This window comes from Oncorhynchus tshawytscha, linkage group LG03, assembly GCF_018296145.1.
Source record: "Oncorhynchus tshawytscha isolate Ot180627B linkage group LG03, Otsh_v2.0, whole genome shotgun sequence".
NCBI lineage: Eukaryota > Metazoa > Chordata > Actinopteri > Salmoniformes > Salmonidae > Oncorhynchus > Oncorhynchus tshawytscha.
In genome coordinates, this window is record NC_056431.1 from 19,143,925 (window position 1) to 19,161,674 (window position 17,750).

Consider the following 17,750-nt stretch of genomic DNA (forward strand, 5'->3'; position numbering starts at 1 on the left):
GGCTTCGTTTCCCCACAGCGACCGCGTGATGGGAACCCGGGGACCGTGGTGGACAAGAGATTGGTCAGAAATGTATGATGGCAATTTGCACGTCTCAAGTTCATTATCACTCGTCAGGCATGTCTCCCAACCCCCTCCTGGCAGTACAACCTCACTGTTCGCACAGTTTAGCCTAAAACCACACAAAAAAATGTACACTCTTCTTATAGGTGCCTATTAGTCGTAGCATATTTTAGGCTAACATTTGACATCAATTCACCGTGCGTAAATACGTATTATCTTTAATTACGCATACATCAAATATGTCTTGTAGTGCTCATTCTGTGATGTGTCTACTGATGGGTTTAATCTCTTGAACAGCTCCCTGTGAACAACTAGCGCATCAGTTTAGGAAACACCCATTTTTTGGGCTGGTAAATGCTGTGGTAAATACATGCATTGGTTAACAAAATGGAATATGATTGCCAAGGGAGGATTTTGATAATGAACTTATTTTGTGTGACACCACACCTGACTTAAACATTGTGTAAAGGACAACACTCTTGTTATATCATCCAGATTCCGTGCATCCATAACTATGATATCCTTCTTAATTTGCTTCTGGTAATAGATTGAGATTAAGATTCAGAACATCTTTATTGTCCAATTAGGCATATTGCAACAAAAACCCAAATATACAAGGAAAACACACATAGGCCTACATAAAAATACAAACCATGAAAACGTGAACTCTCTCTTGCAGAACATGTGTGTGTATGTATATGTGCGTAAGATCCATCTTTGCTCTTGCTTCTAGTGAAGCAATAGCCTCATACTCACCGATGTCTGAGCATGGAAACTTGTTGATTCAGACTCCCAATGCGATTATAGGCACTTTGGGCATGATGAAAACCTGATCCATTCTTCTCTGTGCATATTTTAGACTCTTCTCAAGCCAATGTGAGAGCGTCTGATAAAATACTAAGACAATGTTTGATTTTGTAGTGGTTTGAACGTAAATTACAGAGCCAGAGTCTTATTCACTTTTTTCCACGAATAGCTCCGTACCTATACAGGGGGGCGTCATGGAGCCACATTGAAAAGGTAAGACGTGGCACAACGTTTATAAGAGCACCGTAAATTATATCTGCACAGCGAGAAATTAAAAAGGAGATGAAGCAACCAAATTGAACAAACACCGACCAGTTGCCTCATGGTTTTGTGATTTTGTGGCCTTATTCCTCCAAATAACATATTTTTGTTATTCACACATCAAGGCACATTAAAGTATAGCCTTTAGGCTACGAGCCCAAATCAGCAGAGGTGTGTATCCGGCAATAGCAAGGTTTGCCAGTGCAAGAGCTTTGGGTCAAAGGCACAGGTCACTCCCAATCCCTTCAGGGCGTGTACGCTATTTTTTAATTGAAATATGTGGCAATTATAGACTACCAATGCAATGCAACTTTGATCATATTTATGCATGTGTGTGTGTGTGTGTGTGTGTGTGTTTGTGTGTCCACGCTTGTGAGAGGCAGAGAGCGCGCGCGAGAGAGAGATACAGCCATGGGGTGTTGAAATTGAAAAACCACAATACCTCAATTGTTTTTAAACTTTGCCCATCATACGCCCACTCCTATTTATCAATTATTTTTACATTTCCCCGATAAACAATCATATTTGTGTGTCAGGGCTTAAAATTATGCGCTTTGCAATATATTTCCCAAGTCCAACCTAGCTCTTTCTAGTTTTCTCACCACTGCTAATAAATTGCCACCCTTGTCTTGGCAAACTAGAATCTGAGACGTGCTTAGCAACTCAAAGCTCAACGATCTTTTGTCCCCCTAAATCTGGACATATTGTCAAGACTCCATGGGAGTCCATTGCGCGCACACACCCTCCTCGCGCCACATGAGACAATCCCTTCCCCCTATATCATTCATCAACCGAGAGGAAGTTTTTACGTCAGGTATTTTATATACCGAAAAACAAGGCGATATATTATCGATATATTATCGCCTACACATCTCTGTAACACGGATATCAAATATGTCTATTATATGTCAAATATGTCTATTGCAAATAGGCTACACATGATACCTACATATATTCTTACCTTTACATTTGCCATAGGGCTGCACCTGTCCGTTTGCACTTTTTGATATATAATGTTAAAAATAATCAACATTGAATCTGCTCTGGAATTGTGTGAATAGCATTACGTTGAGAGAATTGCAACCGAGCGTTTCAGTAGTAAGCGTACATGCCTCATGCAGATAAAAATACAAACTTGCAGGTCTACTTACAATTACATTTAGTAGGTCTACATTATTTGGTATTAAGTGTAGGAATGTCTTATGAATAACAAAGTAATCCAGGTCTGTTTATTGAAAAATGTTTCCTGTAAACCATGCAGGAACAAAAATGGCGTGTTGAAAAATCTCACACGCAAGAGTCATTACGCCTGCAATTAAAAATCATTTGCATATGCTAATCAGTACAAAATTAATCTTGACGCTCAATTGGAGAAGAGAAGGAGGCCCTTCGTGTGGATCAAAAGCAAAAACATAATCTTTTTTTGGTGCAATCGGTAAAAATAAGGTTCAGAAAGCCTTAAGAATGAAAAATGGCAATACATTTTACAGTAAGCTTTTCACTTCACTGCAGGTCTCCTCATCATTGCACTTCAATGCACATTTGCACGCATGTCAGTGTGTGTTTAGTGTCTGTGTGTGTTCAAATTCCGAAAATGATTTCCTTGTCTTAGATAGAACAATCTAATGCATGCTTATGGTCACATTGCAATGGTGCATAAGTTTAGTTCATGATTAATATCTTAATTAAACAATGTTTATGGGCCATATACGTTATAGCCTATTAACAATCACAATGCATGTATTGTGGTTTTACAGGAGTGAGAGCGCTTTATTTCACTTCAAGTGTGCAGGAAACAACCTCTCCCAGATGCACTTCTGACGTTGCAAAACTTGCGGGGCAGAATGCTTATATAGGCCTTACACAAACCCTGTTCAGTATTCACGGATGATCAATGGTCCCGTTTATTTAGTAAAGAGACAGATTGGTGGGATAATAATAAATAATTGATAAGTAAGTAAACACTGCACCAAAGTTACGAAACAAAATGTATTTGCTTTGCACTGGTGCAGACGCTCAGTAAATCTGTCCCTCTGAGTCAAAAATCTGTTTCCCCAATGCATTAGACATATTTCGAAAGAAGGCTCTGCTTTGAGATAGTCTCTCACTGACCAAAAGTATTTTTTTCCGGTGGATCATGTTAGCTCGCAGGTCGGTGGCCACTAGTTTCTCCTCCCGATAGCAGTACTCTCGAAATGATGAAGAGTGATGCGTAGGCCCTAATGCCAAATTAATTGCTTAATTAATGCGTTCATAAATATGAATGCAATGAGGCCCCAATTTGCTGACATGCGTGTAGGAGCTTTACGTAGCTACACGATGTCATCATGGGGAACACAATGTGCTTCAGAATGACAACGTTACAAAGGCTGGTAGCCTATAGATGCCACTCTTGTAATGGTATAATAATGTGGCTGAAAAATCTGGATTTACTTCTTCACCACAAATATAAGGGTGTAGGCCTAGTCCCTAGTTGCTAAGCTCCTTCATAATAGGTATTGCTCATAATGTCGAATAAAATAGAATAGAATACAGATCTTATATTGTATATTGTAGGTTTATATTTATATTTAACATTTAAAAATGTTTTGCCACTTGCTTGCCTGTAGCCTGAATTATTATAGAATAGTGGGTGTCTTTTGTTTTGTATTTTAGGGAGACGTTTGTGGCCATGGCAAATCAATGGAAAACATATTTTGAAACTGCTCTACAATTTTCGAAACAATAGGCCTAACAAGCATTTAAGGCTGTGAGTAATTACACTTGTATTACATTTTACAAAGTAAAAATCTTTAAGGTCTTGTGAAGGGGGCGATCCAAGCTTTCTAACGTTCCAATCTTGAGTTGCATGAGTTTTGCTAAATCCAAATACCCCTCGTTCAGTTGAAGTATTAATCAACGAAATTGTTTTGACAATAACGAATACAGAAACACAATATAATATGTATGTATGCATATTATGTACCCACAGTTCAAGAAAATAAACACAGGCTATTGAGGCTACTTTAATACCAATGAAACTTGATTAATTTGTATAGGCCTACAAGCCAGTGTACTGTAAACTGTATGCATTTCAATTGTCGAATTCCTGCACTATTCTGGATATGTGCAGATTTGTGTACAATATTTTGATTGATCAGATGAATTTGTTGTACAGGCATTTGGCACAATTATAACCTCTTTATCGAATGCGTTCGGGCTAAACAATCATTTTAAACGACAAACTTGTGAAAAAGAAGAAATCACAGGCCATGTTTCTGAGGAGGAATATCAACAGGTGCCAACACTTAAAATGAGAAAGAACTACGAATATTTACATCGTATGATCTCTAGCGTGTCATACCCGTTTCCATTTATTTTACTGGAGAAGTTGAGGTTATACAGTCTATATGAAAAATGCCAAAACATTTAATGCATTTCTCTAGGCCCGTTTTGTCGGTTTCGTCCTACTCTGTCCTCATTAGGACTTGATACCAAATGCTTTATTGTAGAGTAGAAATGTATGATGGGCTGAATATTGAACACACATTGCCATCTTCTTTCATAATTTGCTTGGCCGAGAATTTACTTGGAGTAAATCCAATGCGTGAAGCACTAATTGGGTTTGGGGATTAAGGTTCAGGCTGCCCTTTGCGTTCTGACGGTGTCAGTGGTAAAAGACTGCTCGATTTAAACGTTCTCAGCACTGAGCACCCCTACACCATACCTGACAGGAAGGCTTTGTAGCAATTATTTCTCTCGGCCTCCCTTCCCCATTCATAACCGTAAGAAAGAATCGAATGAAAAAAATAGGATTTGCAATAACACGACCACGCCCATCATGAAACGAGATGTTTTTTGTGCAGGGGGCACAATGGTGAAAATCGGTCTTTTAAGCACTGTTCACCTCTGCGATTGAGTTGTCAGCGTGGTTGTATGCCAATAGTATTAAAGAGCAGGAGGTCGATGTGTTCATAAAAATGAACTGGGCTGCACGAAGCTTATTAGTATTAAGGTGACGCGCGAGCGTGAAGATGGGACCATTTTCATCATTGGACCTCTGAGCTCGTGGGGTTGAATGTATGCCTGGGGGCGTTTAGACAACATTAGAGATATTTTCCTAGCACCATTCCCCTCCTATCCTTTAAATTTGGCCTCATTTAAAAGAGGTTATGCCTATGTGCCTGCACCAGTTGCTCTGGTTTAGTTTAAGTGCGGGTAGCCTTACGTGAAGGGTGTGGAGATGCTCTTTGACTATGATATTAATCTGTGAATCATGTGTGAGAATCAATGAGAGTTAAATCGTTCAGATTTAACTGAACTAATGATGGAATTCAATGGGATTATGGGCAACCAGGATCCCGAGTGGCGCAGCGGTCTAAGGCACTGTATCTCAGTTCAAGAGGCGTGACTATGGCACGTGGTTCGAATCCAGGCTGTATCACATCTGGCCATGATTGGGAGTCCCATAGGTCGCCGTACAATTAGCCCAGCGTCGTCGGGGTTTGACCAGAGTAAGCCGTCATTGTAAATAAGAATTTGTTCTGAACTGACTTACCTAGTTAAATATAAAAAATATGGGTTAACTATAATCTTTACTAGGACTGCTTTTGGACAAATTGGACTGATTAGATCTCAATGGACAAAAGGTTTTAACACAACAAGCCTTTCTCGCCTCTATGTTCAAATGGATAGGATATCAACTACCTAATTTGTATTAAATCCATGCGGTGCCTTGTAAGATCAGAGCAAAAATGCAAGGCTGTATTTTCATAATTTTAATCGGCGGAGAGCATCCCAACTTGCTTTATTTGTCGATGCTATATTATTAAATACTTTATATAATGTCTCGTCTATTGAGAAAACAAACCGTTTAATATTGACAATACATCAACGTCCAGCTGCATTATCTTCCTGAATAAAAGTAAATTGAATTATATGGACTGTTTGTCCCTTCTTTGCAGGAATTAAACTTTCCCTCCTGCATTCAACAAATAGGCATATTCTTGGAGAAGAGGTAAGATTGTATAATACGAAGTATGTAACTGAGTGCGCCACCGCACCTGTATAGCCTTCAGTCAAGAGGCACTGTCCACTCCATGCATGGCCCTGAAGTTACGCGTCACTCAAACTTCAGCGCCAGAACACAGTGTTGGTATTTTTTACGTAAACTTATTCTTATCCTGGGTCTAAATATAATTGGTTGGATGCTGAGACCATCATTTTTTTTTTACTGAACCCACATCACACATGATGGTCTGCACCCCTTTAAAATAGAAAAAACACGTCACATGTTCTCAATTATTGTTTTGCAACTAGAATTGGTCTAATATTTTTGGCATTACGTAAAGGCAACCCAAAGTTACAATTATGTTATACATATGTATAGCCTATTATGTATTTAAAAAATGTGTATCCCACATGCTATTTTTGAATCAAGTATCATATGTGGTAACCAGGGCACTTCATTGTTTTATTCAAAATAGAAGGCTCTATTCCAAATTCCAAATGGAATAGAGGAATTTCAACAGGGAAAACCTACACATATTGCATGCCCCATGTATAATTAATATAGTCTAAAGCAACATTGATAACGTGTATTCGTCTCTCCATTTTGCATATTGATATTTCACTTACATACTTTTACTTACTTATATCTTACTTACCTGCATACTTATCAGATAGATAGTCGACTAAAAGTAGTCCATCTCCAGTAATGGTAGTTGATCATAGGTTATTTACTTTGAAGAAAATCGCATGTTGGCCATACACGTTAATGTCCTTTAAAACTCTTCCATATAGATAGAAAAATAATGAAAGATAACGCCCAACATTGTAAAACGGAAACCTCAACGATCATTTAAAGGAAACATGAATGGTAACTATAGGCCTATATATGGCTATACATCATTCTGGGATTGGCATTTACCTGCATATATTCTTTAAAGGCCCAGGGCAGTCAAAAACGTGATTTTTCTACATGTTCTATATATTTCCATACCGTGAGGTTGGAATAATATTGTGAAATTGTGAAAATGATGATAATGCATTTTAGTGTAATAGTTGTTTGAAAAGTTTGCCTGAAATTTCTGCCTGTTTTGGTGGAATGGAGTTTTGGCCTGCCTGGTGACATCGCCAGGCAGTGAATTAGCCAATAGACCAATAGTAAAGAGAGTTACAAACCTCTCTGCCAATAAAAACTCGTTTTCAGATTTCCCTCCCCACTCAGACTACCCCCATACTAGCTAAATTATTGCTTGTGAAATTGTCCTTTGCTAAGAAACTATTTTGGTTTCTTTTTGACAATTTTAATTGGAAACAATCACAATAAGGTTGTTACCCAAAAATGATTTGATATTGAAATTAAAACAGCTGCATTAGACCTTTAAGGCTATTTGTATGCTCACGCTGAGAATAAACAAAGATGAACTAGTCACTCAAAGTGTTCCATTGAACATTTTAAATAAAATAATAAGTGGGAAATGATAGCTGAATAAAAAATGAAATGTCCATCATATTTTTACTTGGAAGATGTCAATTACAGCGAAGACACTGTCTTCAGTGGGCCTATCATGTTTCATATGGGTTTTACTTTGTTGTGTTGCCAACGCTACATTTAGCAGAAATAATGGAATTTAAATAGCATATTTCAAATGTCAAAATATGGAAACATCCCATGCTGATTTAGCCTATAGCACTCTCTACACTTTGGCCTACTATTTTAACATTATGTAAAAAATCAGCAGGTAGGTTTTTTCAATTACCTTGGATCCTATTGAATAAACATTGCCTTCTGGTTGCTTACCTATGCATATAATTATTCGTATAATTTGTATTAAAAAAACACTTAATTTGCACAATTCTCATTGATGGGAATATTAATTTCATGACATTTCCATGCAACCAAAGACCGATAAGAATACACCACTAAGCATGGCAGAAACGTGCTAATTGAACCAACTGCAGTCATAATTCAGAATGTGTTTTATGTCCATTGGCAGGGTATGCGGGCTACTTACGATGTTTCATAATTATGGGCATGTGAGTTGGTTTTAGAAATATTCCTCTCTTGCGGTAGTGCCGGATTAACAGAGGAGAAAAAAATCTGACAAACACACACTGTTCATTTGCATGTTGTATCCCACGGTGGAAATTACAATGGCGTTCAATTAATATGCACATAAATTAAAAGTGAGAGAGTTCTAAATTCCAGGCACAGGCGGTCTTCCTAGAGGAAGAGAAAGGCCTCCGTTGGCGGAGTAACAAGCAGAGTGTTCACACGCTAAATTAGGGAAGGATGGAGGAAAGTGTTTCTGCAAGTAGGCTACATCAACCCTATACCACCCCCCACCACTCTTCCCAAGGACAAAAGTAGGCCTATCGATGAAATGACGGTATGCAGAATACCTAGCTCCTTATAAAGGTGGGCGTTTCCACTTAACCACTCCATAAACACCATACAGTATTATATTAAAAAACATATAATTATGGAAATTGTTTGCAGTTCTGTTATTGCACTATAAATGGTAATGTTCAGATAGTCCATTTATGTTTGACATATTGCCCCACCCCTTATGTCGTATATAATTGTCTGGATACAGGTTTACAAAAAACATTTTTTTGATTACCAATTACAGTGCCTAGTGAAAGTCTACACACCCTTTTCACAGTCTTCACATTTTGCTGCCTTAAAATTGAATTTACATTAGATGTCTTTCCTACAGTTGGTGGAAGCACCTTTTGCGGTCTTTAATTACAGTTGTGAATCGAAAACACAGCAATATTCAAACCTTGTCCATGATTTTCAAGCATATTCAAATCAGGACTGAGACTGGACCACTAAGGGACACTCAATAACTATTGGAAAGCAATTATGGTTTATCTTTGGCATTGCGTTATTGTCCCGCTGAAAAATAGAACTATCCCTGTGTTAGGTTATCAGAGAACCTAAGAGTGTTTTCCTCTAACTTTTTTAGCTTGGCTTTGCTCCTACCGTATGTATTTTGATCCATACCTATAACATGATTCTGCCACCACAATAGTTTAAAATACATAAGGTTTCACTTTGTGTTGTGCTGTATTGAATGTGATCCAAACCGGTAGTTTTTAATTTAAGCCAAAAAGTTAATTTCCGTGTTATCTTGCAATATTCCTTAACAGCCTTGTTGCAAACAGAATGGATGATATGGAGTGGATTTAAAGAAATCTTCCTTCTTTGTCATACAGGCCAGTAATGTGGAGTGAAGTCAATGTTGTTGATCTTATTTTCAAGTATTGTTGTGGCAGCATCATGGTATGCTTGTCACCAGCACCAGGATCAAAATAAATATGAAAGGAATATATCCCAACTAAAGAAATGTAGGAAACCATCCATAGACTTCTGAAAACTAAATCCTGGGGTACAGTTTCATTTTTCAGCAGGACAGTTACACACATTTGAATGGCAAAGACACACCAGAATGGATTTTCAAGATGTTAGTGTTCCTGAATGTTCCAGTCTCAGTCCTGACTTAAATACGCTTGAAAATCAGAAACGAGGTTTGCATATTTACAAATTTACTGAGCTTGAGGAATTTTTACAAAAAAAACGGATACACATTGAGTGTACAAAACATGCTCTTTCTATGACATAGGCTGACCAGGTGAAAGCTATGCTCCCTTATTGATTACACCTGTTAAATCCACTTCAATCAGTGTAGATGAAGGGGAGGAGACAAGTTAAAGCAGGATTTTTAAGCCCTGAGACAATTGAGATATGGATTGTGCATGTGTGCCATTCAGAGGCTGAATTGGCAAGACAAAATATTTAAGTGCTTTTAAATGTCGTATGCTAGTAGAGACCATGCCCCGATTAGTTTAGGCGGGTGTTCATAATGTTTTGTTGCCCTGAGAGTTGAGCAAGGTTGGTAGAATCCTATTCAAAATGATTCACAGCTACCAATTATTAACTTGGGGGTAATCTTTTATTTTTGTAATAATTTGGAACATTTTCCATAATTCTTTCACTTTGAAAATGTGGAGTAGGTTGGTACTCCCCATAGGAGAACCCTTTTTAGTTCCAGGGAGAACCCTTTTGGGTTCCATGTAGAACCCACTTTGGAAAGGGTCCTACATGGAACCCAAAAGGGTTCTTCAAAGGGTTGTACTATGGGGACCACCAAAGAACTCTTTTGGGTTCTAGATATCACCTTTTTTCCTAGAGTGTAGTGACTGTATATGAAGTGCTTACTCATTGACCAGTATCATTTGGGGTGGCAAGGTAGCCTAGTGGTTAGAGCATTGGACCAATAATTGAAATGTTGCAAGTTCAAATCCCCAAGGTACAAATCTGTCATTCTGCCAATTTACCCACTGTTCCTAGGCCGTCATTGAAAATAAGAGTTTGTTTTTAACTGACTTGCCTAGTTAAATAAAGGTTAAAAAATGATTATTTATTCACAAATGACAATGCAAGGAAAATATAAAACTAGGTCTTAACTAGGTCAACCCTATATGGATATGTCTTATAAGTGTCAGTTATTGGGCATCATCTGCCTAAAGATTTGTAAGTATTCATAATGCTGCAGATAATGAAACCTCATATTGAGGTTTAGTTCTGTTATGGATCTACCAGTAGGCAAATCTTATTGATAGGCCTAATATCAACATGGAATAATATCATAAAGAACCACAATTATGTCTGTCATTTTTGTAACTTTTTTTAATAGGCTTCTAATGAATTATAACCTCTTCATAGCCTTATTGCCATGGTTATTGTAAGCATGGTTTGAGCCTAGGGGTGTTGAATGTGGAGAAATGTAGCCCTACATTTCTCCACATTCAACACCCCTAGGCTCAAACCATGCTTACAATAATAATAATAACAATAACAATAATAATCAAGGAATTGGCCTATCCTGCGCAAGTTATTTTTGCATCAAGGTTCTCCCATCCTTGATGCAAAAAATAGCTTGTGCAGGATAGACCAATTCCTTGATAGAGGTCGCCACCAAGTGATTTTATTTGTCCATTACATAATGTCTCTTCCGAAAAACAGTGTTTAAAAAAAAATAGGCCTAATTGTACCGATTTCCATTATATTCATTTGCATGCAGTATCCTAGCACTGTAATAAAAAAATGTATGGGCTCATAGACTTTGTTTAAATGGTTTAGGCCTTTAAGCCTAACAATACATGGCCATTCTATATCCATCCTCTGCTTTAAAATGGGATACTTTAACATCAGCAACTGAGAGAGTAGGCATAATGTACTGACTGTGTAGAACCAGAATCAATCAAACCCTAAACAACAGGGGTGAAATGGCATGTTTACAGGTGTGTAAATACTACATGCAGATTCAATTGAATGAAGCCCACACACAGTTATGTCCTCATCTCAATGTGAGCATATGTCAAACCAGTTAAAAAGCAATGTAAAAATGGCATAAATGGTGTAAGCCCTCAACAATGAATTCATGATATCTTTGGAACAGGTAAACTACGACCTTGCTGTCAATTTTGTTGTTATAGACCCCCCTCAGCCCCCAGCTGTGCCCTGGACACCATATGTGAATTGATTACCCCCCATTTATCTTCAGAGTTCATACTGTTAGGTGACCTAAACTGGGATATGGTTAACACCCCGGCCGTCCTACAGTCTAAACTAGATGTCCTCAATCTCACACAAATTATCAAGGAACCAACCAGGTTCAACCCTAAATCCGTAAACACGGGCACCATCATAGATATCATCCTGACCAACCTGCCCTCTAAATACACCTCTGCTGTCTTCAACCAGGATCTCAGCGATCACTGCCTCATTGCCTGCATCCGTAATGGGTCTGCGGTCAAACGACCACCCCTCATCACTATCAAACGCTCCCTAAAACACTTCAGCAAGCAGGCCTTTCTAATCGACCTGGCCCGGGTATCCTGGAAGGATATTGACCTCATCCCGTCAGTAGAGGATGCCTGGTTATTCTTTAAAAGTGCTTTCCTCACCATCTTAAAAAAGCATGCCCCACTCAAAACATTTAGAACTAAGAACAGATATAGCCCTTGGTTCACTCCAGACTTGACTGCCCTTGACCAGCACAAAAACATCCTGTGACGTACTGCATTAGCATCGAATATCCCCTGCGATATGTAACTTTTCAGGGAAGTTATACACAGTCAATATACACAGTCAGTCAGGAAAGCAAAAGCTAGCTTTTTCAAACAAAAAGGTGCATCCTGTAGCACAAAGTCCAAAAAACCTTTGGGACACTGTGAAGTCCATAGAGAATAAGAGCACCTCCTCTCAGCTGCCCACTGCACTGAGGCCAGGAAACACTGTCACCACTGATAAATCTATGATAATCAAGAATTTCAATAAGCATTTTTCTACGGCTGGCCTTGCTTTCCACCTGGCTACCCCTACCCCGGGCCAACAGCTCTGCACCCCCTGCAGAAACTTGCCCAAGTCCCCCCCCGCTTCTACTTCACCTAAATCCAGACAGCTGATGTTCTGAAAGAGCTGCAAAATCTGGATCCCTACAAATCAGCTGGGCTAGACAATCTGGACCCTCTCTTTCTAAAATGATCCGCCGCAATTGTTGCAAACCCTATTACTAGCCTGTTCAACCTTTCTTTCGTATCGTCTGAGATCCCCAAAGATTGGAAAGCTGCCATGGTCATCCCCCTCTTCAAAGGGGGAGACACTCTAGACCCAAACTGACCTATATCTATCCTGCCCTGCCTTTCTAAAGTCTTCTAAAGCCAAGTTAACAAACAGATCACCGACCATTTTGAATCCCACCGTACCTTCTTCGCTATGCAATCTGGTTTCCGAGCTGGTCATGGGTGCACCTCAGGCACGCTCAAGGTCCTAAACAATAACATAACCGCCATCGATAAAAGACAGTACTGTGCAGCTGTCTTCATTGACCTGGCCAAGGCTTTCGACTCTGTCAATCATCACATTCTTATCGGCAGACTCAATAGCCTTGGTTTCTCAAATGACTGCCTCGCCTGGTTCACCAACTACCTCTCAGATAGAGTTTAGTGCGTCAAATCAGAGGGCCTATTGTTGGGACCTCTGGTAGTCTCTATGGGGGTGCCACAGGGTTCAATTCTCGGGCCGGCTCTTTTCTCTGTATATATCAATGATGTTTCTCTTGCTGCTGGTGATTCCACCTCTAGGCAGACGACACCATTCTGTATACTTCTGGTCCTTCTTTGGACACTGTGTTAACAAACCTCCAGACGAGCTTCAATGCCATACAACACTCCTTCCGTGTCCTCCAACTGCTCTTAAATGCTAGTAAAACTGAATGCATGCTCTTCAACTGATTGCTGCTCGCACCTGCCTGCATGACTAGAATCACAACTCTGGACGGTTCTGACTTAGAATAAGTGGACAACTACAAATACCTAGGTGGCTTTAAACTCTCCTTCCAGACTCACAGTAAGCATCTCCAATCCAAAATTAAATCTAGAATTGGCTTCCTATTTCGCAACAAAGCCTCCTTCACTTATGCTGCTAAAGATACCCTCGTAAAACTGACTATCCTGACGATCCTTTACCTCGGCGATGTCATTTACAAAATAGCCTCCAACACTCTACTCATCAAATTGGATGCAGTCTATCACAGTGCCATCTGTTTTTTCACCAAAGCCCCATATACTGCCCACCACTGCGACCTGTATGCTCTCATTGGCTGGCCCTCGCGTCATATTCATTGCCAAATCCACTGGCTCCAGGTCATCTATAAGTCTTTGCTAGGTAAAGCCCCTCCTTATCTCAGCTCACTGTTCACCATAGCAACACCCACCCGTAGTACGCACTCCAGCAGGTATATTTCACTGGTCATCCCCAAAGCCAACACCTCCTTTGGCCGCCTTTCCTTCCAGTTCTCTGCTGCCAATGACTGGAACGAATTGCAAAAATCACTGAAGCTGGAGACTTATATCTCCCTCACTAACTTTAAGCATCAGCTGTCAGAGCAGCTTACCAATCATTGCAGCTGTACACAGCCCATCTGTAAATAGCCCACCAACTACCTCATCCCCATATATTTTATTTTTTGCTCTTTTTCACCCCAGTATCTCTTCTTGCACATCATCATCTGCAAATCTATCACTCCAGTGTTAATGCTACATTGTAATTATTCAATTATTTAAAAAAATGTCTTCTTGGGTGTAATGCTTACTTATATCCACTAGAGGGGGCACACTACCTAACCCAGGGCTCTCCAACCCTGTTCCTGGAGAGCTACCTTCCTGTAGGTTTTCACTCCAACCCTAATCTACACTGATTCCAATAATTAGCTGGTTGATAAACGGAATACATTTTGGATTGGAGAGAAAACCTATTGGAGGGTAGCTCTCCAGGGACAGGTTTGAAGAGCCTCCTCTAACCAGAGCCATAAATGTATTGTTCACATGAATGTATAGGCCTATATGCATCCATGTCTGTCTCTAATCAGAGTGAAAACTCAGGTGGGCTTCTGTACCATGTGTTAAGACACAGTTACAGTTTTTTCATATCGGAATGAAAGGCAAAAAGGTAAAAGTTGAAAACTAATTTGACCCTGGCTTAGTTACTTTTTATGCTGTATTCTCTTTACAAAATAACAGATACAACCTCTGTACTTTGGAAACTCTACACCGGTGCAATTACTTGGTCTCCCTCGAGTCTCTTATTTGGGCATCCTGGTTCTCGAGAACCTGTCACCCTTTTTGAACCCTCAGCAGTTTGGTAGTCTTAGCTGAAAATTGGTGGGCTCTCATCCCCAAAAAACAACTAGTATTAAGACATGGTGATTGCTTTACTGTAACATTTGACTCCACCTGTTCACTATAGCCCAGAGACAGGATTCTAGTCCTGCTCCTGATTGCCACATTTAAGCTCTATTGTGGGGGTACAGCTGATGGAGGTGGGAGGGTTTGTTGGCTCCGTTGCCATGGACACTGAGTGTTGCTAGGCAGCCGACAGGATGCTTTGGAAGCCAAGTGCGGCGGAGCAGCGGGTCATTGCAGAGAGAGGGAACTGCACCCACACACCTTTCACGTGGACTAACACACTCTCCACACAAAGAGAAAGAGAGGGAGGGAGGAATAGAAGGGACAAAAGAAAGGAAAAGATTGGCTTATGAAGAGGGAGCGAGAGGAGAGAGCAAGGGTGAAGAAGTGAAAAACAATATTTACAAGTATGTCAGATATTGTCTGACCTCAAAAGTGGTCCAATATCAAGATAAATCCATGTCTCACGATATCTATTGAGAAGTGTTAGCTGTAGCCAATGCCTAAAAATATAAATATGGGCAGCACGCACGCACGCACGCACGCACGCACACACACACACACACACACACACACACACACACACACACACACACACACACACACACACACACACACACACACACACACACACACACACACACACACACACACACACACACACACACACGCACGCACACACACACACACTCTGATTGGTACTTATTCTGGTCTGCTGGACACAAGAGCTCTGATAAAGAGCAATCCGGTTACATCACTATAACAGCCTGCTTCCCTCCCTCAAAGCCTCTTGTTGCTAATGTGTGTGTTTGGATGGGATGAGGGGTTTCTAGCCTGCAAAAGTCTTGGGTGAGAGAGGCAGCTAGGTCACCAGGGACACTGCATTTAGCTAGAACGCCAAATCAACTGAGACAGAGACAGAGACACCATAATAGTAGTTCTGTAGACAATATGCAGGCAGCACTATGTGGAGGATCCTGATTGTGGAGACACATATATGATCATATTGTTGCATGAGGTTAATGTTTTTAGTTTAAACAAAAAGGGTCCCACAATGACACTATGAGTGACTTTTGAAAACATTGCTTAATCGTGAGAAGTAACTATTGTGTGGAATGTGCTTGGACACTTACCTGATCTTCCATAACATTGCCTATGTTTCAGAATAAACAAAGTTTTCTAATTGCAAGTGAACCTCTTACCAAAATAATAACATATATGGAACAAAAATATAAACGCAACATGTAGTGTTGGTGCCATGTTTCATGTTTCATATGCATAAAAAGCTTATTTCTCTCAAATGTTGTGCACAAATAAGTGTACATCCCTGTTAGCAATGAGCATTTCTCCTTTGCCAAGATAATCCATCCACTTGACAGGTGTGGCATATCAAGAACCTGATTAAACAGCATGATCATTACACAGGTGCACCTTATGCTGGGGACAATAAAAGGCCACTCTAAAATGTGATGTTCTGTCACACAAGACAATGCCACAGATGTCTCAAGTTTTGAGGAAGCGTGCAATTGGCATGCTGAATGCAGGAATGTCCACCACAGCTGTTGCCAAATAATTTAATGTTAATGCATCTACAATAAGCTGCCTCCAACATCATTTTGAAGAATTTGGTAATACATCCAACTGCCCTCACAACTGCAGACCACGCCAGCCCAGGACCTCCACATCCAGCTTCTTCCCCTGTGGGATTGTCTGAGACAAGCCACCCGGACAGCTGCTGAATTTGTGGGTTTGCACAACCGAATACGTTTTTTACAAACTGTCAGAAACCATCTCAGGGAAACTCATCTGCATGCTCGTCGTCCTCACCGGGGACTTGACCTGACTGCAGTTCGGCTACGTAACCGACTTCAGCGGGCATATGCTCACATTCGATGGCCACTGGCACGCTGGAGAAGTGTACTCTTCAAGGATGAATCCTGGTTTCAACTGTACTGGGCAGATGGCAGACAGTGTGTATGGTGTCATGTGGGCAAGCAGTTTGCTGATGTCAACGCTGTGAACAGAGTGCCCAATGGTTGCAGTGGGGTTAATGTATTGGCAGGTATAAGCTACGGACAACGAACACAATTGAATTTTTATGGCATTTTGAATGCACAGAGATACTGTGACCAGGTCCTGAGGCCCATTGTCGTGCCATTCATCCACCACCATCACCTCATGTTTCAGAATGATAATGCACGGCCCCATGTCACAAGGATCTGTACACAATTCCTGGAAGCTGAAAATGTCCCAGTTCTTCCATGGCCTGCATACTCACCAGACATGTCACCCATTGAGTATGTTTGGGATGCTCTGGATCGAAGTGTACAACAGCGTGTTCCAGTTCCCGGCAATATCCATCAACTTCACAGAGAGAAGAGGAGTGGGACAACATTCCACAGGCACAGTCTACAGCCCGATCAACTCTGAAGGAGATGTGTCATATTGCATGAGGCAAATGGTGGTGATACCAGATACTGACTGATTTTCTGATCAATGCCCCTACTTTTTTTTTAAGGTATCTGTGATCAATAGATGCATATCTGTATTCCCAGTCATATGAAATTAGGGTCTAACTGGTTCCAAGTCCAACTGGTTGAACGTCTAGGAACAGGCCAGTGTGAGAGGCCAACAGGGTGTCCATCTGTTTGCATTAATTCTCCTCTGCAAAACCACACTACGTAAGCTCCTTACACAAAGCATAAAACACAGTGTAATCTCTCTACCTACAGCCTATTCCTCCCCTCTACTACTACTGTTGCTTGATTACCCCCCAATTATCTCTCTTTCTGTTTCTCTGGCTGCTCGTTGATGGATCACAAAAAGTTCAATGTACATTTAGGGATACACAGATTACAGTTTTTCTCTATTGCTAAAAC